Here is a 24781-nt window from a genome sequence, read left to right on the forward strand (position 1 = left end):
ATACTTGGTTGCACAACCTTTAGCCAAAATAACTGCGACCAACCGCTTCCGGTAACCATCACTGAGTTTCTTACAATGCTCTGCTGGAATTTTAGACCATTCTACTTTGGCAAACTGCTCCAGGTCCCTGATATTTGAAGGGTGCCTTCTCCAAACTGCCATTTTTAGATCTCTCCACAGGTGTTCTACGGGATTCAGGCCTGGACTCATTGCGGGCCACCTTAGAAGTCTCCAGTGCTTTCTCTCACACCATTTTCTAGTGCTTTTTGAAGTGTGTTTTGGGTCATTGTCCTGCTGGAAGACCCATGACCTCTGAGGGAGACCCAGCTTTCTCACACTGGGTCCTACATTATGCTGCAAAATTTGTTGGTAGTCATCAGACTTCATAATGCCATGCACACGGTCAAGCAGTCCAGTGCCAGAGGCAGCAAAGCAACCCCAAAACATCAGGGAACCTCCACCATGTTTGACTGTAGGGACCGTGTTCTTTTCTTTGAATGCCTCTTTTTTTTCTCCTGTAAACTCTGTGTTGATGCCTTTTTCCAAAAAGCTCTACTTTTGTCTCATCTGACCAGAGAACATTCTTCCAAAACGTTTTAGGCTTTTAGGTAAGTTTTGGCAAACTCCAGCCATGTCTCGGGGTAAGAAGTGAGGTCTTCCTGCATCTCCTACCATACAGTCCCTTTTCATTCAGACGCCGACGGATAGTACGGGTTCACACTCTTGTACCCTTGGACTGCAGGGCAGCTTGAACTTGTTTGGATGTTAGTCGAGGTTCTTTATCCAACATCCTCACAATCTTGCGTTTAAATCTCTTGTCAATTTTTCTTTTCCGTCCACATCTAGGGAGGTTAGCCACAGTGCCATGGGCTTTAAACTTCTTGATGACACTGCGCACGGTAGACACAGGAACATTCAGGTCTTTGGAGATGGACTTGTAGCCTTTAGATTGCTCATGCTTACTCACAATTTGGTTTCTCAAGTCCTCAGACAGTTATTTGGTCTTCTTTCTTTTCTCCATGCTCAATGTTGTACACACAAGGACACAGGACAGAGGTTGAGTCAACTTTAATCCATGTCAACTGGCTGCAAGTGTGATTTAGTTATTGCCAACACTTGTTAGGTGCCACAGGTAAGTTACAGGTGCTGTTAATTACACACATTAGAGAAGCATCACATGATTTTTCGAACAGTGCCAATACTTTTGTCCACCCCCTTTTTATGTTTGGTGTGGAATTATATCCAATTTGGCTATAGGACAATTCTTTTTGTGTTTTTTCATTTTAGACAAATTAAATGAAGATAATAATAACAAAGAATTTGTGATTGCAATCATTTTCAGGAAGAAACTGAGTATTATCTGACAGAATTGCAGGGGTGTCAATACTTTTGGCCACAATAATAATAATAATAATCTTTATTTATATAGCGCCAACATATTCCGCAGCGCTTTACAGTTAAACAACACAACTGTATGTCCGGAATTGGCATCTGCACCGTCGCAGCTACAGCCACAAAATTTTGCACAGTCACACGTCTGGACCCCGAGAGCGTCATAGACTATGTTGTGAGTCGAAATTTTTACCCTGCACGTTCCAATTCATGAAACAATTTTGCCCCTATCTGCATAATGGGGAAAAAGTGAAAGGAAAAGTGTTAGAGGCAAATTGACAGCTGCCAGATGTGAACAAGGGGGACTTAAAGAATGAGAGCGATGGTCGTTAAAGAGTATATACCGTACAGATGCTAAGGTGGGGCCCCGACATGGGATACTCACCACACACGGGGATATGAACACACACAAAATGCGCCACACACTACCACATGCTTGAACACATATACCACCCTCAGCACACATTTCACCACACATACACCAACCTCGCCACATAAAAGTCGAAACACAAAGGTCACTGCTTAAAAATTTCCAAGCGCAAAACTTGCCACATGTAAAACTCGCCACATGCAAAACTAGGCTCACGCAAAACTAGCCACACGTGCAAAACTCACCTCATGAAAAACTTGCCACACGCAAAACTTGCACACGTGGAAAAAATTGCCCCATGCAAAAAAGTTGCAACACATGCAAAAGTTGCCTCACACAAAACTTGCACATACTCAAAACGCACCACACATAAAACTCACCACGCGCAAAACTCGCCATGCGCAAAACTTGCTGCACACAACTTGTTGCACTAACCTGTCACATGCAACTCGACACAAAAAAAGTTGCTACACGCATGTCGCCACACAAAACTCATCTCACAAAAGTCGTTACATGCATGTCGCCACACGCAACTCAACACACACAACTTGACTCATGAAACTCACCCTAAAACGCACACAAGTCTGGTTTTATCCTTCAAAGATAAAAATCTGATTAATAAGCAGACAAACTACAAGAGCAACAAATGTACCATATAGGAAATCCGGCAGCTGTCAGTCACATGACCTGTCTATTATGTGTATGTGTGAGCTAATATATACTGCCAGGGGGAGGGCTTCCTGTTGGCTGGGGATTTATCAGGCTGCCAATAGCACACAATCACAGTTCAGCTTCTATTTTGCTACAGTTAATTAATCTGAGCTCTGATTGGTTAATATAGGCAACAAGGGACATTCTCAGTATAAGAAAGCTTGTGTGAGGTAATAGCATGTCAGTTAGGGTGTGTTGGTGGAAAGGCTGATGTCAGTCACATTACCTCTATGTGAGAGGATATAGAAACTGCCAGTTACAGACTATTTTTACGACAATAATGCCTCATAAGAAAAGGAATTCCATGGCACGAATGTCAGCTGATGCGAAAAGAAAAGCTGAATTACGGGCCAATTAAAAATGTGAAGACCGAGAAACAAGGCTGACACACATGAGAACAGCAGCTGCTTCCTCAAGGGCCAATGAACTTTCTGAGGAGAGGGAAGCGAGGCTTGCAGACATGAAAACAGTTCTTTCATTTTAATAATTACATTTCTATCTATTTGTCTTGTGGTTTTTGTGTGCAGAATAAATTTTTGTTAACACCTTCTATTGTGCTAACAGCAGTTATTAATCCGGGCGAAGCTGAGTAGTACAGCTAGTTATCTAGATATATAAAGTTGAGTGTATGTATGTATGTCCATATAAAAAGAAGAATAAAGTATGACGGCACCAGGATAGGTGGTTTTAGATGGCCTTCAAGTGAGCAATTTACTGCAACAATCAAAGTCTCTCATGGCAATCGGACCAACGGTGGACTACAATCGCGCTGTGGTGCTCTACCAAACAGTAATTCGTATTGAACATGCAAGAAAAAAGAAAAGGTGGCACTCACCAAGTGATGTATTAAAAATTGGATTGGATACCCTGCTGCGTGATTTGAGGTCCCGATCATTACCATGGTAATCCAAATGTCATCATGACAATATCCGGGTCACCAGGGCTAGGAAACTTGCTCACCATGCCCAGTGCATAATCAGCAACTTTCCCTGTCAGTGCAGAGCTGACAGTTTATACAGCATGGGGATGATTATGTAAATGTTGTTGTAAAAATGATGGTCAACTTTTAACCCTTATAACTTCCTAACAAAAAAAATTGGCTCCAAAATTGTGCTGATGTAAAGTAGATATGTGGGAAATGTAATTTATTAACTACTAGATTGTGGCCCGATTCTAACGCATCGGGTATTCTAGAATATGCATGTCCCCGTAGTATATGGACAATGATGATTCCAGAATTCGCCGCAGACTGTGCCCGTCGCTGATTGGTCGAGGCAACCTTTATGACATCATCGTCGCCATGGCAACCATTATGACATCTACGTCGATACTGTGCCCATCGCTGATTGGTCGAGGCGAATTCGCGGCAGACTGTGCCCGTCGCTGATTGGTCGAGGCAACCTTTATGACATCATCGTCGCCATGCTGTGCCCGTCGCTGATTGGTCGAGGCCTGATTTCCAGGACAGACAGACAGAAAAACCCTTAGACAATTATATATATAGATTTTGTGTGACATATCTCTGTGATTTAAGGACATGAAAATTCAAATTTGGAAAACTGAAATTTTCTAAATTTTTGACAAATTTCCATTTTTTCCACAAATAAACGTAAGTCATAGCAAAGAAATTTTACCACTATCAAAAAGTAGAATATGTCACGAAAAACATTCTCAGAATCACCAGGATCCCTTAAAGTGTTCCAGAATTATTACCTCATAAATTGACAGTGGTCAGAATTGTAAAAATTGGCCTGGTAATTTACCACCTTCAGGGGTAAAGTGGTTAAGCAACTGTATTCTGTCATCAATATTTTGGATGCACATGTTGATAGCAGACTCAAACCAATTCTGATGTCATAATAATCCAATGGAAAGTCAATAAAAAAGGAAATTATTTCAATTTATCTCACCGCACGAACACTGCCAGAAAAAGCCGAAGACCGCCGAGTGCAGTGAATACTGCTGGCAGTTAATGAGCGGCTCAGGTAGCAGATGCGGCTGGGACACTGCAGGACGGGAGGACGCATCGCTGGACAGCTAAGTATAATTATAATGTTTATTATTAATTTTCAGCTTTTTTTTTACAGCCCCCAACCCCACCCCCTGCCCCATCTCGTATATGTAAAGTCCGAGTTTGGGGTTTGGCCGCAAGTTTGTGTCATCTCCGGCCCCGAACTCGAACATTACAAAAACATCGGGGGGTTCGTCCATCACTAAAATTAACATCTCAAAATTAACATCCCATCTGTAAAACAATAGAGAATTTTACTTTGTTTTGATTAAGTAATAAAATTTAGCCCTAGTTTGTTTTCCTTTATGTAAAAACCCTTCCTAGTGTACAAGTCAATAAACATTGTAGTTGGCCTGGGGGAAGACTTTTTTTAAGTCTCTTTGCTTATTATTTTATATTTTATACCGTCTTATGGATAACCTTAGACTTTTCTTGGGGATATCAAAATGAGCTGTCCCAAATGCTCCAACCCAATTCTACACTATCAAACTTCCCTGCTCCAAATTCGTAGATGACATTACTATCGTATATTACATTCGTCATACATTACGTAAACTTTGGGTTATCCTAGTAATTTCACAGAGATAATGCGTGACTATACAACTGGGAGGTCACATCTGCAGAACCTTCTGGGTAATTTCTTTCTCAGAAGCCGAGCTCCGTGATCTCAGGTCTATAGAGAATCTGCTTGAATACCCAAAGGGGATAAATCTCAATATGCAAAGGCATATATATATGCACATTTATGTACATATATAATGGCATAATGCATTCCTCTTCCAAGATGTTTTAGACTCTGGTACTGAGACACTTGCGAACAGCTTTACGTGACAAGGTGGAAATTGGAGTTAGGTCAAGGAAAAGTAAGAATTTCAAGTGAGTATTAAAAATATTCTTGAAGTTTCTTAAATGTCATACCCCTTTAATGCTAGTCAAAAGTTGGACAATTAAAAACACTTGTCAGATTCTATACAGCACATAACCATTCACTGACTACTTATGCATCAACTTAAAGGCTGCACACATATGGTGGACATCGTCTCTTGAAGGACAACATAGGGAGGTGGAATCAGCTGCCATCTTTGGGCATTTCCTTGACTGAAAGGGCTTAGATTTATTATTACTCAGATTATGGACTAAAACTTGTAGATCCCTGAAAAGATTATTGGGAGGTCTACCTAGTACCTCGTCTCATTTCACCTTTTTTTAGCTCTAACAATTTCCAAACATCCTTATTAGGGTTGAGCGAAACGGGTCGAACATTTTCAAAAGTCGCCGACTTTTGGCGAAGTCGAGTTTCATGAAACCCGATCCGACCCCTGTGCGTGGTCGGCCATGCGGTACGCGACTTTCGCGCCAAAGTCGCGTTTCAATGACGCGAAAAGCGCCATTTCTCAGCCAATGAAGGTAAACGCAGAGTGTGGGCAGCGTGATGACATAGGTCCTGGTCCCCACCATCTTAGAGAAGGGCATTGCAGTGATTGGCTTGCTGTCTGCGGCGTCACAGGGGCTATAAAGGGGAGTTCCCGCCAACCGCCATGTTACTGCTGCTGATCTGAGCTTAGGGAGAGGTTGCTGCCGCTTTGTCAGAAGCAGGGATAGCGTTAGGCAGGGTCCATTAACCACAAAACCGCTTGTGCTGTAGCGATTTCCACTGCCCAACACCACCTTCGGTGTGCAGGGACAGTGGAAGCTCCTTTTTTTTTTTTTTCCTCAGCGCTGTAGCTCATTGGGCTGCCCTAGAAGGCTCCCTGATAGCTGCATTGCTGTGTGTACGCCGCTGTGCAAAGCAACTGCTTTTTTCAAAGCACAAATCCTCTTGTTCCTTCCTTTCTGCACAGCTATCTTGTTTGTTTGTCCACACTTTTTATTTAATTTGTGCGTCAGTCCACTCCTTATTGCTGCCTGCCATACCTGGCTGAGATTACTGCAGGGAGATAGTAATTGAAGGACAGTTCCTTTTTTTTTTTTTTTGTGGGAGATTAAGATTGACATTTCTGCTAGAGTGCCATCCCTGTCTGTGCCATCTCTCACTCAGTGGGCCATAGAAAGCCTATTTATTTTTTTGCTTGATTTGGGTTCCAAAATCTACCAGAAAAAATCACAACATCAATCAGTGGGAGAAAAATATTGGCCTCAGGGCTTGTGTGCCACTCCTTACTCCTGTGTGTGCCATTTCTCACTCAGTGGGCCATAGAAAGCCTATTAATTTTTTTGCTTGATTTGGGTTCTAAATTCTACCTGAAAAAATCAATAAATCAATCAGTGGGAGATTAATATTGGCCTTTAGGCTTGTGTGCCAGTCCTAAGCGTGCCATCTCTCTCTCTCTCAGATAGTGGGCCATAGAAAGCCTATTTTTTTATTATTTTATTGGGTTTATAAATTTTCCCTGGAAAAAAAAAAAAAGTGGGAGATTAATATTGGCCTCTGGGCTTGTGTGCCAGTCCTGAGCGTGCCATCTCTCTCACAAATAGTGGGCCATAGAAAGCCTATTTATTTTTTTGGTTGATTTGGGTTCATAATTCTACCTGAAAAAATCAATCAATCAATCAGTGGGAGATTAATATTGGCCTTTGGGCTTGTGTGCCAGTCCTAAGCGTGCCATCTCTCTCTCTCAGATAGTGGGCCATAGAAAGCCTATTTATTATTATTTTTTTTATTGGGTTTATAAATTTTCCCTGGAAAAAAAAAAAATGGGAGATTAATATTGGCCTCTGGGCTTGTGTGCCAGTCCTGAGCGTGCCATCTCTCTCACAAATAGTGGGCCATAGAAAGCCTATTAATTTTTTTGCTTGATTTGGGTTCCAAAATCTACCTGAAAAAAATCACTAAATCAATCAGTGGGAGATTAATATTGGCCTCTGGGCTTGTGTGCCACTCCTGACTCCTCTGTGCGTCATCTGTCACTCAGTGGGCCCTAGAAAGCCTATTTTTTGTTTTATTTGTTTTCTAAATTCTCCCTGAAACAATCATTTTATTTTCTTTGGTTTCTAAATTATTCCTGAAAAAAATCATTTTTTTGGTATTTTTTTTTCTCTCAAGTCTCCCTGAAAAAAAAAAAAAAAAAAAATCTGTGGGAGATTCATATTGCCCCTTCTGCTTGTGTGCCAGTCTTGACTCCTGGGTGTGCCATCTCTCTCTCTCTCCCCAATTGTGGGCCATAGAAAGCCTATTAATTTTTTTGCTTGATTTGGGTTCCAAAATCTACCAAAAAAAATCACTAAATCAATCAGTGGGAGATTAATATTGGCCTCTGGGCTTGTGTGCCACTCCTGACTCCTGTGTGCGTCATCTGTCACTCAGTGGGCCCTAGAAAGCCTATTTTTTGTTTTATTTGTTTTCTAAATTCTCCCTGAAACAATCATTTTATTTTCTTTGGTTTCTAAATTATTCCTGAAAAAAATCATTTTTTGGGTATTTTTTTTTCTCTCAAGTCTCCCTGAAAAAAAAAAAAAAAAAAAAAATATGTGGGAGATTCATATTGCCCCTTCTGCTTGTGTGCCAGTCTTGACTCCTGGGTGTGCCATCTCTCTCTCTCTCCCCAATTGTGGGCCATAGAAAGCCTATTAATTTTTTTGCTTGATTTGGGTTCCAAAATCTACCAAAAAAAATAACTAAATCAATCGGTGGGAGATTAATATTGGCCTCTGGGCTTGTGTGCCACTCCTGACTCCTGTGTGCGTCCTCTCTCACTCAGTGGGCCCTACAAAGCCTTTTTTTTTTTTTTTTCCTAAATTCTCCCTGAAACAATCATTTCATTTTATTTGTTTTATAAATTCTTCTGTAAAAAATAATTTTTTTTTAATTTTTTTTTTTTCTGAAGTCTCCCTTTAAAAAAAAACAAACACAAATCAGTGGGAGATAAATATTTACATTTGCGCTTCAGTGACAGTCCTGCGTGTGTGCCATCTCATTTGTTGCCAACAACAACAGAGTGTGTAACATTGTGCCTGATTTTCGTTGTGGTCTCACCCACCTGTAAAGGGGTAGCTAAATCATACTGAAGTTATAGCTCACCGTGTAAGTTGTGTGACAGCAACAAATACCGTTCATTTGTTAACGTTTTTAAAACAATGAGGAAGTCTGGTGGAAGAGATCGTGGCCGGGGGCGTTCATTGTCAGCTGGTAATGAGGGTAGTGGTAGTGGTGGAGCATCAGCTGGTCGTGGGAAAAAAAATATTGCACCTAAGTCTGGAGCTGTGGAGCCAGGTTCGTCGTCTGGCTACACAAGGCCTCGAACGCTCCCTTTTCTGGGAGTAGGAAAACCGCTTTTAAAGCCGGAGCAGCAAGAGCAAGTTTTGGCTTATCTTGCTGACTCAGCCTCTAGCTCTTTTGCCTCCTCTCGTGAAACTGGTAAATGTCAAAGCAGCGCGTCGTTAGTGGATGTTCACGGTCAGGGACAAGTCGCTTCCTTGTCCTCTTCAGCAAAAACAACAACAGAGAAGAATGCAGCAGGCGACACAACGGGTTACTCCATGGAGCTCTTTACACATACCGTCCCTGGCTTAGAAAGTGAAGCAGTTAACAGTCCATGCCCATTACAAGTTGAATCTGACATGGAGTGCACTGATGCACAGCCACAGCCAGACTACTATCCTGGTCCTTTGACTCAGACCACAACATTGCCATCGCAGGGTGCTGATCAAGAATCAGACCCTGATGAGACTATGTTGCCCCATCACGAACGCTATACCACCGACCGCCACGGTGACACAGACGAAGTTGCACACGAGCTACAAGAAGAGGTAATAGATGACCCAGTTCTTGACCCCGATTGGCAGCCATTGGGGGAACAGGGTGCAGGCGGCAGCAGTTCTGAAGCGGAGGAGGAGGGGCCGCAGCAGGCATCAACATCGCAACAGGTTCCATCTGCCGGGCCCGTATCTTGCCCAAAACGCGTGGCAAAGCTAAAACCTGTTGGAGGTCAGCGTGGCCATCCGGTTAAAGCTCAGTCTGCAATGCCTGAAAAGGTATCCGATGCTAGAAAGAGTGCAGTCTGGCATTTTTTTAAACAACATCCAATTGATCAGCGCAAAGTCATCTGTCAAAAATGTTCAACTACCTTAAGCAGAGGACAGAATCTGAAAAGTCTCAATACAAGTTGCATGCATAGACATTTAACCACCATGCATTTGCAAGCCTGGACTAACTACCAAACGTCCCTTAAGGTTGTAGCACCCTCGGCCAATGAAGCTAGTCATCAACGCAACATCCCTTCCGGCAGTGTAGGGCCACCATTTTCCGCACCACCTGCAGTATCTGTGCAGGTTTCTTTGCCAGGCCAAAGCCGTCAGGGTCAGGGAATCACCAGTTTCGTAGTAGGAAACACTGCATCTAGGGCACCGGTGGCAACAATACCATCTCCCACCGTCTCTCAGTCTGCCATGTCCACTGGCACCCCCGCTAGTTCCACGATCTCCAGCTCTCCAGTCCAGCTCACCCTACATGAGACTATGGTTAGAAAAAGGAAGTACTTAGCCTCGCATCCGCGTACACAGGGTTTGAACGCACACATAGCTAGACTAATCTCGTTAGAGATGATGCCCTACCGGTTAGTTGAAAGCGAAGCTTTCAAAGCCCTGATGGACTACGCTGTACCACGCTACGAGCTACCCAGTCGACACTTTTTTTCCAGAAAAGCCATCCCAGCCCTCCACCAGCATGTTAAAGAGCGCATCGTCCATGCACTCAGGCAATCTGTGAGCACAAAGGTGCACCTGACAACAGATGCATGGACCAGTAGGCATGGCCAGGGACGTTACGTGTCCATCACGGCACACTGGGTAAATGTGGTGGATGCAGGGTCCACAGGGGACAGCAAGTTTGGGACAGTTCTGCCTAGCCCACGGTCTAGGAAACAATTGGCTGTAGCCGTTCGCACCCCCTCCTCCTCCTCTTCGTCCTCCTGCAGAAGCGAGAGCTCGTCCACAGACCGCAGTCGCACAACCACTCCATCCGCAGCTGCCACTGTTGCACACCAGGTCTCCCATTATGGGGCAGCTACTGGCAAACGTCAGCAGGCTGTATTGGCTATGAAGTGTTTGGGCGACAACAGACACACCGCGGAAGTTCTGTCCGAGTTCTTGCAGAAAGAAACGCAGTCGTGGCTGGGCACTGTAGATCTTGAGGCAGGCAAGGTAGTTAGTGATAACGGAAGGAATTTCATGGCTGCCATCTCCCTTTCCCAACTGAAACACATTCCTTGCCTGGCTCACATCTTAAACCTGGTGGTGCAGTGCTTCCTGAAAAGTTATCCGGGGTTATCCGACCTGCTCCTCAAAGTGCGTGGACTTTGCTCACATATCCGCCGTTCGCCTGTACACTCCAGCCGTATGCAGACCTATCAGCGTTCTTTGAACCTTCCCCAGCATCGCCTAATCATAGACGTTGCAACAAGGTGGAACTCAACACTGCACATGCTTCAGAGACTGTGTGAACAGAGGCGGGCTGTTATGTTTTTGTGGGAGGATACACATACACGGGCAGGCAGTAGGATGGCAGACATGGAGTTGTCAGGTGTGCAGTGGTCGAAGATTCAAGACATGTGTCAAGTCCTTCAGTGTTTTGAGGAATGCACACGGCTGGTTAGTGCAGACAACGCCATAATAAGCATGAGCATCCCCCTAATGCGTCTGCTGATGCAAAGTTTGACGCACATAAAGGATCAGGCGTCTGCAGCTGAGGAAGAGGAAAGCCTTGATGACAGTCAGCCATTGTCTGGCCAGGGCAGTGTACAGGACGAGGTAGCGGGCGAAGAGGAGGAGGAGGACGAGGAGGATGATGGGGATGATTATATTTTTAATGAGGAAGCTTTTCCGGGGCCACTGGAAATTGGTGGCGCGGCAAGGCCGGGTTCTGGTTTTTTGAGGGACACAAGTGACGTGGATTTGCCTGAAACTGCCCCTCAACCAAGCACAACCGCAGATTTGAGAACTGGAACTTTGGCCCACATGGCGGATTATGCCTTACGTATCCTCAAAAGGGACACACGCATAACTAAAATGATGAATGATGACGATTACTGGTTGGCCTGCCTCCTTGATCCTCGCTATAAAGGCAAATTGCAAAATATAATGCCACATGAGAACTTGGAACTAATATTAGCAACCAAATAATCAACTCTTGTTGACCGTTTGCTTCTGGCATTCCCTGCACACAGCGCCCGTGATCGTTCTCACACGAGCTCCAGGGGCCAGCAGACCAGAGGAGTTAGAGGGGCAGAAATCAGAAGTGGCGTTGGCCAGAGGGGTTTTCTGACCAGGTTGTGGAGTGATTTTGCTATGACCGCAGACAGGACAGGTACTGCAGCATCAATTCAAAGTGACAGGAGACAACATTTGTCCAGTATGGTTACAAACTATTTTTCATCCCTTATCGATGTTCTCCCTCAACCGTCATTCCCATTTGATTACTGGGCATCAAAATTAGACACCTGGCCAGAATTGGCAGAATATGCATTGCAGGAGCTTGCTTGCCCGGCAGCTAGTGTCCTATCAGAAAGAGTATTCAGTGCTGCAGGTTCAATACTAACAGAAAAAAGGACTCGTCTGGCTACCCAAAATGTAGATGATCTAACCTTCATTAAAATGAACCACAACTGGATTTCGAAATCTTTTGCCCCACCTTGCCCGGCTGACACCTAGCTTTCCTATGAAAAGGTCTTGCCTGTGGACTATTCTGAATGCCTTTTCCAATCTCGTAATTTTCAGCACCTGATTGTCCAGCATACGACATGTTTACACCTCACTAAATGGCCAAACTCCCCACACGGGGCCGTGGTATCGACACTTGGCGACAGCACCCGTGAGAGTGCAGTTTGTCTGAAGAGGTGGGTGAGCCCGCTTTTGGTCGACGGCACTGCCACTGGGTCCCTCCTAGTACAATAAAGTGTCTCTGGCGGTGGTGGTGCGCACCCAACGTCAGACACACCGTTGTAATATGAGGGGCCCTGGGCCTGTACCGCCGGCCACAAGACAGTTTCCCCCCACCCCAGCTCAAACAGTGCTCTACCACTTGCAAAATTATCTCACAGCTCCACCAATGTTTAGTCTATGCGCTGACATCCTTCAATGCCTGCCACTGACAATACCATTGTATTGACATTTTTGTTATGTTAGGCCTTCGATGCCTGTCTGTGGTCACTCCTTCCACGAGGCCTCCACTGACCACACCACTGCTGCCCGTGTACCCCTGGAACCAATTTAAAATTGCCTACAGCCATGTGTTATTATTTTAGGCCTTCGATGCCTGTCTGCGGTCACTCCTTCCACTAGGCCTCTACTGACCACACCACTGCTGCCAGTGTACCCCTGGAACCAATTTAAAATTGCCTACAGCCAGCCCAATTTTTTTATTTTAGGCCTTCGATGCCTGTCTGCGGTCCATTCTTTCAACTACTACTACACTGACCAGGGCACTGCTGCCCGTGTACCCCTGGAACCAATTTAAAATTGCCTACAGCCATGTGTTATTATTTTAGGCCTTCGATGCCTGTCTGCGGTCACTCCTTCCACTAGGCCTCCACTGACCACACCACTGCTGCCCGTGTACCCCTGGAACCAATTTAAAATTGCCTACAGCCATGTGTTATTATTTTAGGCCTTCGATGCCTGTCTGCGGTCACTCCTTCCACTAGGCCTCCACTGACCACACCACTGCTGCCCGTGTACCCCTGGAACCAATTTAAAATTGCCTACAGCCAGCCCAATTTTTTTATTTTAGGCCTTCGATGCCTGTCTGCGGTCCATTCTTTCAACTACTACTACACTGACCAGGGCACTGCTGCCCGTGTACCCCTGGAACCAACATCAGAAAATATAAAAATAAGTATTTTGCTTACAAAAAAGAAAATACTGGAGAGATATCAAATGCAGACATTTAAAACAAACACACAACTAAAATCTGGTACAGTACTAAAAATGGCCACCAGCTACAATTACTTTCTCCTGCAAGTAGTTAACTGAAAGGTTTTTTAAATTGAAAACACAGATATGGCATCCACCGAGTGTTGTCCTGTCGCGTCTTCTTTATATTATTGCCGAGAAGATGCAAAACAATGAAAATAATAAAATCATTAATTACCAAAATAATAGAGAAAGTCAACACCACATTGCAAATAAACATTCATTCCAAATTAAGAAGCAGGGCGCGTCCGAGGGTGAGTATGTACCTAATAAGAATATAATCACCCTCGGACGCGCAATGCTTATTTCCAACAGCCTTCCTTCCTAAGAATCAGCCCTTCCGTGGTGTAGAGAGACGTTGTGTTACACTCCAAGGTGTTCCCCAGGTTGCCTTTCCTGAGCTTCAATCTTCCGGCTCTCGTTTAGTAGTTCTTGGAAACTACACTGCATTAGGCCTTCAAATTGGGTATGGGGTGTAGAGAGAGGGTGTGTTACACTCCAAGGTGTTCCCCAGGTTGCCTTTCCTGAGCTTCGATCTTCATGCTCTCGTTTAGTAGTTGTCGGAAACTACGCTGCATTAGGCCTACAAATTGGGTATGGGGTGGAGAGAGATGGTGTGTTACACTCCAAGGTGTTCCCCAGGTTTCCTTGCCATTGCTTCGGTCTTCCGACTCTCGTTTGGTAGTTGTAGAAAAGTACACTGCATTAGGCCTACAAAATGGGTATGGGGTGGAGAGAGATGGTGTGTTACACTCCAAGGTGTTCCCCAGGTTGCCTTTCCTGAGCTTCGATCTTCCGGCTCTCGTTTAGTAGTTCTTGGAACTACACTGCATTAGGCCTACAAATTGGGTATGGGGTGGAGAGAGATGGTGTGTTACACTCCAAGGTGTTCCCCAGGTTTCCTTGCCATTGCTTCGGTCTTCCGACTCTCGTTTAGTAGTTGTAGAAAAGTACACTGCATTAGGCCTACAAAATGGGTATGGGGTGGAGAGAGATGGTGTGTTACACTCCAAGGTGTTCCCCAGGTTGCCTTTCCTGAGCTTCTATCTTCAGGCTCTCATTAAATTGTGGTTAAATGGAACAACTGCATTTGGCGTACTAGTTGGTTTGGGGCCTACTATCGGTGTCTGCCACTCCTTGCTGTTCTCCTGGTTTCCTGTCCTGAAATTCCATTTTCAGGCTCTCGTTAAGTAGTTGTTAATGTTAGACTGCATTTGGCCTACTAGTTTGGTTGGGGCCTACTATCTGTGTCTGCCACTCCTTGCTGTTCTCCTCCACTGAACAAAGCTGTGCCGCCTGTTTACTACGGTTGCCAATTTTGAACTGCATTTCGACTACTTACTGATTTGGCCCTACTCTCTGTGTCAGCCTCTCATTCCAGTTGTCCTCCACTGCAATGCCCCCTGGTTATTCCTGTGTTACCAATTTTGAACTGCATTTAGCCCACTTTATTCTTTGGGCCTATATCTGTGTTTCCACTTCATCGTGCCCATTGCCCAGCCAGTGATAGATGAGTCTGCTGGTACATTGACCCATAACGCAACATTCCCCGTGCATGCTACACAACAACATTGTGACCCTGCTGAAAGTCAGGTTGCTCTTCCCGCATACCATACCACCTTACACGGGGACAAAGAGGAAGGTGCAGATGAAAGTGCAGGTTCCTTCATCAGGTGGGGGGAGGAATACTAGTTGGCGACGTCACTGGCACAGTGCTTCTCATAGTACGCAAAAGTGTTGCTGCCGGTGGGAGGCGCCCCCGCCGTGCAAACACACCGCTGTACTTTGAGGGGCCCTGTGCCAGTGCCAATGCCAACAAGTGGGCCCCCCCTGCTTGCTCAGGATCACAGCACTTGCAAAGTTGAAATACTTACCTCTCCCTGCTCCACTGCCGTGACGTGGTCCAGATTTCCTGGGCCCACTAATTACTTGAACCAGCCCTACCCCACACAACTTTAGCCAAATGACCCCCAATTTCAAATGCCTTCCAATTATTATAAGGTAAATTACGCTTGACAAGCTTCATTAAGAAGAATGGATGGTTTTGACATTAAAATGGGCACTCTAGGTGTTTTCCTGGCCCCCACTCACTGCCGACTATGCTGCCCCATTGACTTGCATTGGGTTTCGTGTTTCGGTCGATCCCGACTTTACGTCATAATCGGCCGATTTCACTCGACCCGACTTTTGAGATAGTCGGGTTTCGCGAAACCCGGCTCGACTCTAAAAAGGTCAAGGTCGCTCAACTCTAATCCTTATCATTCTTGACTCTTTTTCTTAACTCGCCATTTCTACTAACACATTCACTCTACAACATTGGAGACAAATCCCAGGGAAACCAAATAGCGGGGTAGTATGTTCTGACAATATAGATGACTACTACTACAGTATGGAGGATGACTACTGCAACCTCCTGCTCTGTGGCCTCCCCTCTAACACTCTCGCACCCCTCCAATCTATTCTAAACTCTGCTGCCTGACTAATCCACTTGTCCTCCCGCTATTCCCCGGCCTCTCCCCTCTGTCAATCCCTTCACTGGCTCCCCATTTCCCAGAGACTGCAGTACAAAAGCCTAACCATGACGTACAAAGCCATGCACAACTTGTCTCCTCCATACATCTGTGACCTCGTCTCCCGGTACTTACCTACACGCAACCTCCGATCCTCACAAGATCTCCTTCTCTACTCCCCTCTTATCTCCTCTTCCCACAATCGTATACAAGATTTCTCTCGCACATCCCCCCTACTCTGGAACTCTCTACCACAACACATCAGACTCTCGCCTACCATCGAAACCTTCAAAAAGAACCTGAAGACCTACCTCTTCTGACAAACCTACAACCTTCAGTAACCGCTATACAGGATGGGACATACAGAATATAGAGGCAGGGAATATAGAAAAAGAGAATTAAGCAGGCATTTTAGGATGAACCTGGATAGTGAGATGACATTGCAGGTCATAACTTACTAATAGATAACTAGCTGAATAACTGAATAAACATTACAAATAGGCATACACCAGCTCAGCAGTAAAGAAAAGCTTCCATCCATTAAGCCGTGTATGTTGAGGTCATCTTGACATTACTATGGCTGTTTTGTGCTAGAGTAGTTGATAAGCGGTGGATACCTTCCTACTCCCAGGAGACCTCAGAGTGTTATACAAACTTTGTCAGGGCAGTTGAAGATATTGCCATAATTGTGATCTGCAGTGAATTTATCAAATTTTTTTGGAAACATTCTGAAAAGCTTGTAAATCTAATTTGTAAAAGATTCCCTCATCTCTACTATGTATTAATGTCTTGATGGTGATGATGATTGCCTTTTTTCTAGTTCCTAGAAAATATGATAATTTTTTTACTATTGATACTTTGGTTTTAGTGGTTTTCATCTATAGGGGTGACGAATTAGCTATTAATACAGTTTATACAGTAAGAATAATAAGTTAAAGATAACGAAGATTCTTACTGACGTTCCAAACAGGAAGATTGTGTCTGTCAAAACTAATTAAAATGGTGGTCATTCTACTTTGTGTTCAAGAAAATCGAATGGGTTGACTTTTTGTGTTTAACAGTGATAACTCAATAGCAGAGATGTAAGTTTCGATCGGCTGAAGAAAAAGTTATTATTATTATTATTCATTTTTATAGCACCATTTATTCCATGGCACTTTACATGTGAATGGGGCAAATATAGACAAGTACAATAAACATGACTAAAACAAGGCACACACAAGTACAGGAGGAGAGAGGACCCTGCCCGCGAGGGCTCACAGTCTACAGGGGATGGGTGAGGATACACTAGGTGAGGGTGGAGCTGGTCATGTGGCAGTTCAGTAGACTGGGGATCACTGCAGGTTGTAGGCTTGTCAGAAGAGGTGGGTCTTCAGGTTCTGTTTGAAGGTTTCCGTGGTAGGCAAGAGTCTGATGTGTTGGGGTAGAGAGTTCCAGAGTATGGGGGAAGCACGGGAGAAGTCTTGGATGCGGTTGTGGGAGGAAGAGATGAGAGAGGAGTAGAGAATGAGATCATGAGATGATCGAAGGTTGCGTGTCGGTAGGTAACGGGAGACCATGTCACAGATGTATGGAGGAGTCAGATTGTGAAAAGCTTTGTATGTCATTGTTAGTGTTTTGAACTGTAGCTTCTGGGCAATAGGAAGCCAGTGAAGGTCCTGGCAGAGAGGAGAGGCTGGGGAGTAACGGGGAGACAGGTGGATTAGTCGGGCAGCAGAGTTTAGGATGGATTGGAGTGGTGCCAGAGTGCTAGAGGGGAGGCCAGAGAGTAGAAGGTTGCAGTAGTCGAGGCGGGAGATGATAAAGACATGTATTAGTGTTTTTATGGTTTCATGGTCAATGAATGTACGGATCGGAAAATGTTTTTGAGTTGGAATCGGCAAGAGGAGGCAAGGGCTTGGATATGTGGCTTGAAAGAGAGGGTAGAGTCAAGGATCACCCCAAGGCACCAAGCGTGCGGGACCGGGGAAAGTGAGCAGCCATTGACATTGATGGGTAGAGTGAGGTGGGGGAAAGATTATGAATTTTCAAGTTTGAGTCAAATTTTGCTTCTAGTTCAAAGCGAATTCGAACAATCTTTGTGTGATTAAAAAAAATGTCCAGAATTATTTTACACTGTTGAAGACTCAGTGAGCATGTTAATGGAGGCAAGTGCAACCATGCGCGTTTCCTCATATTGCTCTGCAACAATCAGATCACGGGTTATAGAGCGGCATATTGGGGTGATAAGACGTAGGGGCAGGCCAAGGAACAACATTTTAGGGCTATTCCGTGTAGGGAATGAAGTGCCCAGAGCACACTGAATAGGGATAAAATTCTCTAATGCATTTGTAGTGTACGACTTCAGTGCTGATGTACCATTCCAAAAAGTGATGTGATAATAAATTGAAGTGTCAAGCAGTGAATATTAATCAAAGAGTCAAGTGTTATGGATGGAATTTCTTTAGCTGTACAGTATAGTCACTCAATGTGACTATGAATTGATTGAGCTTTTCTTGGCAGATGGAGGCACTCTGGACGCCGTCTGACCTGTGATCCGGCGGTGTCCATCTTTTTAGGATCACATAAAAGTGCCGACGGCCACAGTTTTGTGCACTTCTGAAAAGAAGGACACTACCGAACAGAGGTTAAACGGAGTCCAGAGCAACTCTGCTGCCTCATTATAGTGACTGGATCCTTCAGGAGTTTCATCTAAATCATCTAAATCACGTCACTCAGAGATTTAAATGGAAATCCCAAAGTAAGTTGGTCAGCGTAGAGTGCCGGATAATTGTGATCCCAAACATTATGAAAAATGTTCCCAATAAAAGCTTTTAGTATTATTATTAGACATTTTTATAGCACTATCTATTCCATGGCGCTTTACATGTGAAAAGGGACACATATAGACAAGTACAATATGCATGAGCAAAAACAAGGCACACACAAGTGCAGAAGGAGAGAGGACCCTGCCCACGAGGGCTCTCAGTCTACAGATGATGAGTGGTGATACACAATAGGAGAGGGTAGAGCTGGTTATGTGGTGGTTCAGTATACAGGGGATCACTGCAGGCTGTAGGCTTGTCGGAAGAAGTGGGTCTTCAGGTTCTTTTTGCAGGTTTCCGTTGTAGGCGAGAGTCTGATGTGTTGTGGTAGAGTTCCAGAGTATGGGGGATGTGTGGGAGAAATCTTGTATGCGGTTGTTGGAAGAAGAGATGAGAGGGGAGTAGAGAAGGAGATCTTGAGAGGATCGAAGGTTGCGTGTAGGTAGGTACCGGGAGACTATGTCACGAATGTACGGAGGAGACATGTTGTGGATGGCTTTGTATGTCATAGTTAGGGTTTTGAACTGGAGACTCTGGACAATAGGAAGCCAGCTTCAACTCAATCCACAAAAAAATGTCTCCACCCAGGTCTGTCATTTGTTTATGAAAAATAGGGAGCTTCCATGTTACTGGTAGTACAAAGGCACTGGAAAAGCAAAATGGCTTCTCTCCAACCAAACGAAATTCAGTAAATTCTCCTCTCTCATATCCAATTGCCCCTCTCCATTCTGAGCCCCACAGTGTATCTAAACCACATATAGCGTCCACATGTTTGGCATTTCTGAAGCGATGAGAGCCCGCCTAACTTACGGGTGCATGTCTCCAGAAGCATTGGCTGGGCTTACCATGCTGGTGACTGCTACATACTTGTCACTACAGCGTACTGGTCAGTACAACGGCAGTCTGCAATTTTCACTCGACAACATTCATTGCTGCTTGTTTCTAGAAAATACCCATGAAGTCAAAATTGTCACTACAACAGTAGATAAATTCCCAAAGGAGTATAATTTCCAAAATGGGGTCACTTGAGGGGGGATTCTGCTCTTCCAGCAGTTAGGGCCTCTGTAAAGGTAAATAGCGCTCCGTTTATCCCGAGTCTCTCCGTATGGCTAGGACGTATTGTATAGCCACATATGGGTATTTCCACGTTGAGTAGAAATTGTGAGACAAATTTTGGTGCCATTTTTACCCACTCCCGGTGTGAAAATGTAAAATCTGGGGCATGTCAAAGTTCAATTTTCTAGTGTGGTGTTTGCCTAGAGACAGGCATTGAAGGGTCAATTTATCTAATAAAGGGGGTGATCAGAAAATCCTGGTGGATTTACTAGCGCAATACAAGAGTGATGTCGGGTATGAACATGAGACATGTTCTTATTTGCCATTATGTATTAATTTCTAAGTTTACTATTACTATTAATGTAATCACATTCATCCTCATCCATGTGTTTCCATTTGTTTTTGTGTTTATATGAGTTTTATTCATTCTTATTTTTGCTTGGACATGTTCGATCATGTAGACCAACAGGATATGACATATAATGCCATCCTACCAATAGTTTTGACAAAAATTAAAGGCACACAGTCTGAAATATGTTTGCCATGCTAACATTTGGTTGCGATTTAAAGTAACATTTTTTTTAACTTTGCTCAATAGGCTTCAAGTTTTTAAGAAGATTTGTCACACTGGGTAAGGGAGAAGCTAGGTGCACAAAAATGGGAAGTAGGTGGAGGAGTCCAAACACTAGGAAAGGGCGGAGTGGAGACCCCTAGGCAGATCTGACATAACCCTGAATTAGAGGCTGGGACGTCCCTGCTGAGTGGGATGTACCGCAGTCACTGTTTTTTGATCTAGTCTTCCATTCAGGTCTGCTGCTTAGCACAGACATTGGTCCCAGCATCTTGCTCAGGCTCCAGTTATATGTGTAGTTACTGCCAGCTCTCCAGCTAAAGTCTATGGTAATCAGTGGTATTCAGAAGCAGTCCCATTTTCTGAAGTCTAAGTCCAGAATTCACCTTCCTGAGCACGTCCGTGATTTGGCGCCTTATCACTGGTGCTGTCTTTCACAAGTGATGTGGCAGCTCCAGATTGGCCCATGGGGAATGCCCTGTCCAACTGAGTGTGAGTGCTTGGGGTGGATCCTGGTGCATAAAGGGCTTTCAGCAAAGCACGCCATGCGATATGTTTGGCATAAAGGAAACACAGCTCATCACCCTGAACACACCATCCCCACTGTCAAACATGGTGGTGGCAGCATCATGGTTTGGGCCTGCTTTTCTTCAGCAGGGACAGGGAAGATGGTTAAAATTGATGGGAAGATGGATGGAGCCAAATGCAGGGCAATTCTTGTAGAAAACCTGTTGGAGTCTGCAAAAGACCTGAGACTGGGACAGAGATTTGTCTTCCAACAAGACAATGATCCCAAACATAAAGCAAAATCTACAATGGAATGGTTCACAGATAAACGTATCCAGGTGTTAGAATGGCCAAGTCAGAGTCCAGACCTCAATCCGATTGAGAATCTGTGGAAAGAGCTGAAAACTGCTGTTCACAACTGATCTCCAACAAACCTCATTGAGCTTGAGCTGTTTGCCAAGGAAGAATGGGCAAGAATTTCAGTTTCTCGATGTACAAAACAGCTAGAGACATACCCCAAGCGACTTGCAGCTGTAATTGCAGCAAAAGGTGACGCAACAAAGTATTAAGTTAAAGGAGCTGAATAATATTGCACGCCCCACTTTTCAGTTTTTGAATTTCACAAAATATTAAAATAAATAATCAATAAATTTTGTTCAACTTCACAATTGTGTTCCACTTGTTGTTGATTCTTCACCAAAAATTTACATTTGGTAGCTTTATGTTTGAAGCATGATATGTTGTTAAAGGTTGAAATGTTCCTGGGAGCTGAATACTTTTGCAAAGGCACTGTAAATAGAGCTATCACCAGTGTCTTGCTGAGGCTACTAAAGGTATTTAAACATCCAGCAAGGGTGTGTTAATCAGCAACAGATGATGGAGGTCACCACCAGGTCCTAGAAGGAGAAGGATATAACTTCACAGCAGAAATGCAAGATCTAGAAGGCTTCTGCAGAGCCAGACGCAGTGACCTTCTATGCCTGGAGTCAGAATGTCTGTCTGTCACACCTGACATACCCTTGACAGTACCCTCTTTCTACGAGTGTCCTCTGGAAACTCAGGACCCAGTTATTCAGGGTGAGAGGCATGGAACAAATGAACCAGCCTAGGGGCATTCTCCTCTGATGCAGAAACCCACATCCTCTCTTCTGGACCATAACCCCTCCAGTGCACCAAGTGCTGCAGAGAATGATGTTGAATATGAGAATCAACAATCGACGAAATCTGGAACTCTAAGGATATGTTCCCATGGTCAGTAAATGCTGTGGGTTGGACAATGCGTACATCCACAACGTCAAATCCACAGTTGCCAGATGTTACAGCATAGTGGATGGGATTTCAAGAAATCCCATCTCCACTATGTGTGCGGGGATGCCCCTGGCTTCCCTGCAGAGATGCAAATGTGGCGCGTCTTTTCCAGACCGCAGCATGCCAATTTATGTAGCAGAGACGCGGTGACAGTAAAACCGCATTATCTTTCTAGTCACATGTGTATCGTGGTGCCACAGGGAAGCGAGTGGTACGAGTGGACCCTCTGGACCATGGAAAGACGTACCTCTGGGCAAGCTGACCTAATGGAAAACCAACCCCTATATAGGGACCATCAGGGGCAAGCCCAGAGATCTCTAGACCACAGTAGCCAATACCGAGAGGGTCGGCTCGGATAGTGAAGGAGGAGTGGGACCGAGTGGGTCCACGGGAGGACGTTGGACCCAATTGTACAGGAGCCAGGGAAATAGATCCAGGGGAACAGACGAGTCAAAGTGGGATGCTGGATGAGGATGCGGGGACAGGACTCCAGGAGGGCTGAAGCGAGGAGGTAGCGGCAGAGAGAGAAAGGGTTAGCGGGGAGAGGTATGCACTGCCAAGGCAGCACACAGGAGTGCAGATGTACAGGGTGAAGACAGAGCAGAGCTCGGAAGTAAGGGTACGCAAGTGCACAAAGCAACAGACGCCAGCCTAAGTCAGTTAGCCGATAGCTAAACAATAACCAGGCACCTCCGCCTAGAGGAGGTGTCCTGAAATAACCACATGTCCTACCTGGATTGGTTGATGGTGATTTCTGGGCTGGGACACCCGGAGGCATAAAATGCAGGAGAGGTGCGCAGATGCCCTTTAAGGAACCCAGCGCGCAAGCGCAAATGCCAGGAAACCGTGTGACCAGAAGTCGAGGAGGAGCGTGGTGGGGACGAGTAGGGACAGCGCACCGGGATCCCAGAGTGGAGCTGGAGGAGTCGTCCACCACAGTGGGAGAGCGGGCCGCAGCGGGACAGGTAAAGGACCGACAGGCAGCGGCAGGCACAGCAGCTGTACCACATATTAAGTGCAGGAACACAGCTTCTACGCATGTGTACTAATTTAAATAATGTCTTACCTTGTTTCAGCCTGAAGTACACCTACACTGCAGTTCTCGCAATGAGCTGAGCTGATCGCGAGAACTTCAGTGCACGTGACCACCGGGGCCATCTCTGGTGATCATCTTCAAGCTCTGCTGTGTCTGGATGTCAGGCTGAATGGTGGCATAATACCACTGTTCAGCCAAAGACATCCAGATGTAGCAGAGCAGGACTTGTCGTGGGATTGTATGTATATCTTCTCGGTGGACAGGTAAGGATATTGTTGCTTTTTTTATTTTAATTCTCTTAAAGTAGACAAGGGCATTAGTGGAATAGGTGATGCAGTAAGTATGGTTTAATTAAGATCTATTAAAGAAGTCTGTATCAATATTTCACTTAAATGAATTCTTGCTGTGTCTTTATTTACCATATAACTATAGGATTAGTAATGGATAGGTGTCTTAGAGATGATTTTCCATTACTAACTAAGCCGGTGGCTTGATGTCACATGACAATACAAAGGTGACATCAACCCCACAAATATTACACCACTTGCCACCGCTACAGGACAAGTGGGAAGAGCCGGACAAAGTGCTACAATTAGTGCATCTTTGGATGTGCCAATTATGGGACTGCTGCGGGCTGCTATTTTACGACTGATGAGGGCCAAATCCATGGGCCTCGCCAGCCTGAGAATACCAGGCCACAGTTGTCTGCTTTTTCTTTGGCTGGTTAACAAAAATAGGTGGAGACCACGCCATTTTTTTTAGGTGACCCACTATTTTTGCTAACAATCCAAGGTAAGCAAACTGCTGCAGCCTGATATTATGAGGTTGGTAAGGTTCATAGATATTGGATCCTTACTAGCCTGAAATACCAGTCCCAGTAGTCTGCTTTACTCTGGCTGGTTAACATATATAGTGGGACCCTACACTATTTTTTTTTATTATTATTTATTTATTTATTAAAAAGGAGGGGACGTCTCTCTGTGCTTTCCTTCAGTTCCTATGTCATGCACTTCTGACTGTGTCACAAGATTCACCATTACTTAGTACACATGCGTAGTAAGCTGCGTTCCCGCACTTAATATGCATGTGACTAGGAAGATAATGCGGTTTTACCGCATCTAATGAAAGTGTTTGAGTAATTTACACAAAGGAGACTGAGCATCTCCGCTACATAAATTGAAATCCCTTCTACTGTGGTGTAACAGCTGGACACTGCAGGTTGGATGCTGCGGATGTACTCAGCGCCTAACCCACAGCGTTTACTGACCTTGTGCACCTACCCCAATATATCTGCAAACATGAAATCATTTTTTGGCTTCCCAGAAGCCAACATTCAATTAGCTTTATTTCAAGAGACAAAAAAGCGCATGCAATGAAAAGACGCATCAAAAGCTCATGCGGAAAAAACGCATCAAAAACGCATGTAAAAAATGCATCAAAAATGCAGGTGACCCGCCAGTGACCTCCGATGCAGATTTGGTGCAGATTTCACCTGCATCAAATCCTGAGCTATTCCTGATCGTGTGCACATACCCTACGAAGAGACTAGTCAACTTCTGTCTGTCACACCTGACACACCAGTGACAAGATTCTGACACTGG

The 24781-nt window shown here is 44.7% G+C and overlaps 1 protein-coding gene across 1 annotated transcript in view; it reads left to right on the plus strand.

The window, feature by feature from the left end:
• The window catches only part of LOC138674700 (extracellular calcium-sensing receptor-like), an 81412-nt gene that overhangs the window by 572 nt on the left and 56059 nt on the right, over positions 1-24781 (plus strand). The window lies entirely within an intron of this gene.

The sequence above is a fragment of the Ranitomeya imitator genome, chromosome 4 (assembly GCF_032444005.1).
Source record: "Ranitomeya imitator isolate aRanImi1 chromosome 4, aRanImi1.pri, whole genome shotgun sequence".
NCBI classification, from domain to species: domain Eukaryota; kingdom Metazoa; phylum Chordata; class Amphibia; order Anura; family Dendrobatidae; genus Ranitomeya; species Ranitomeya imitator.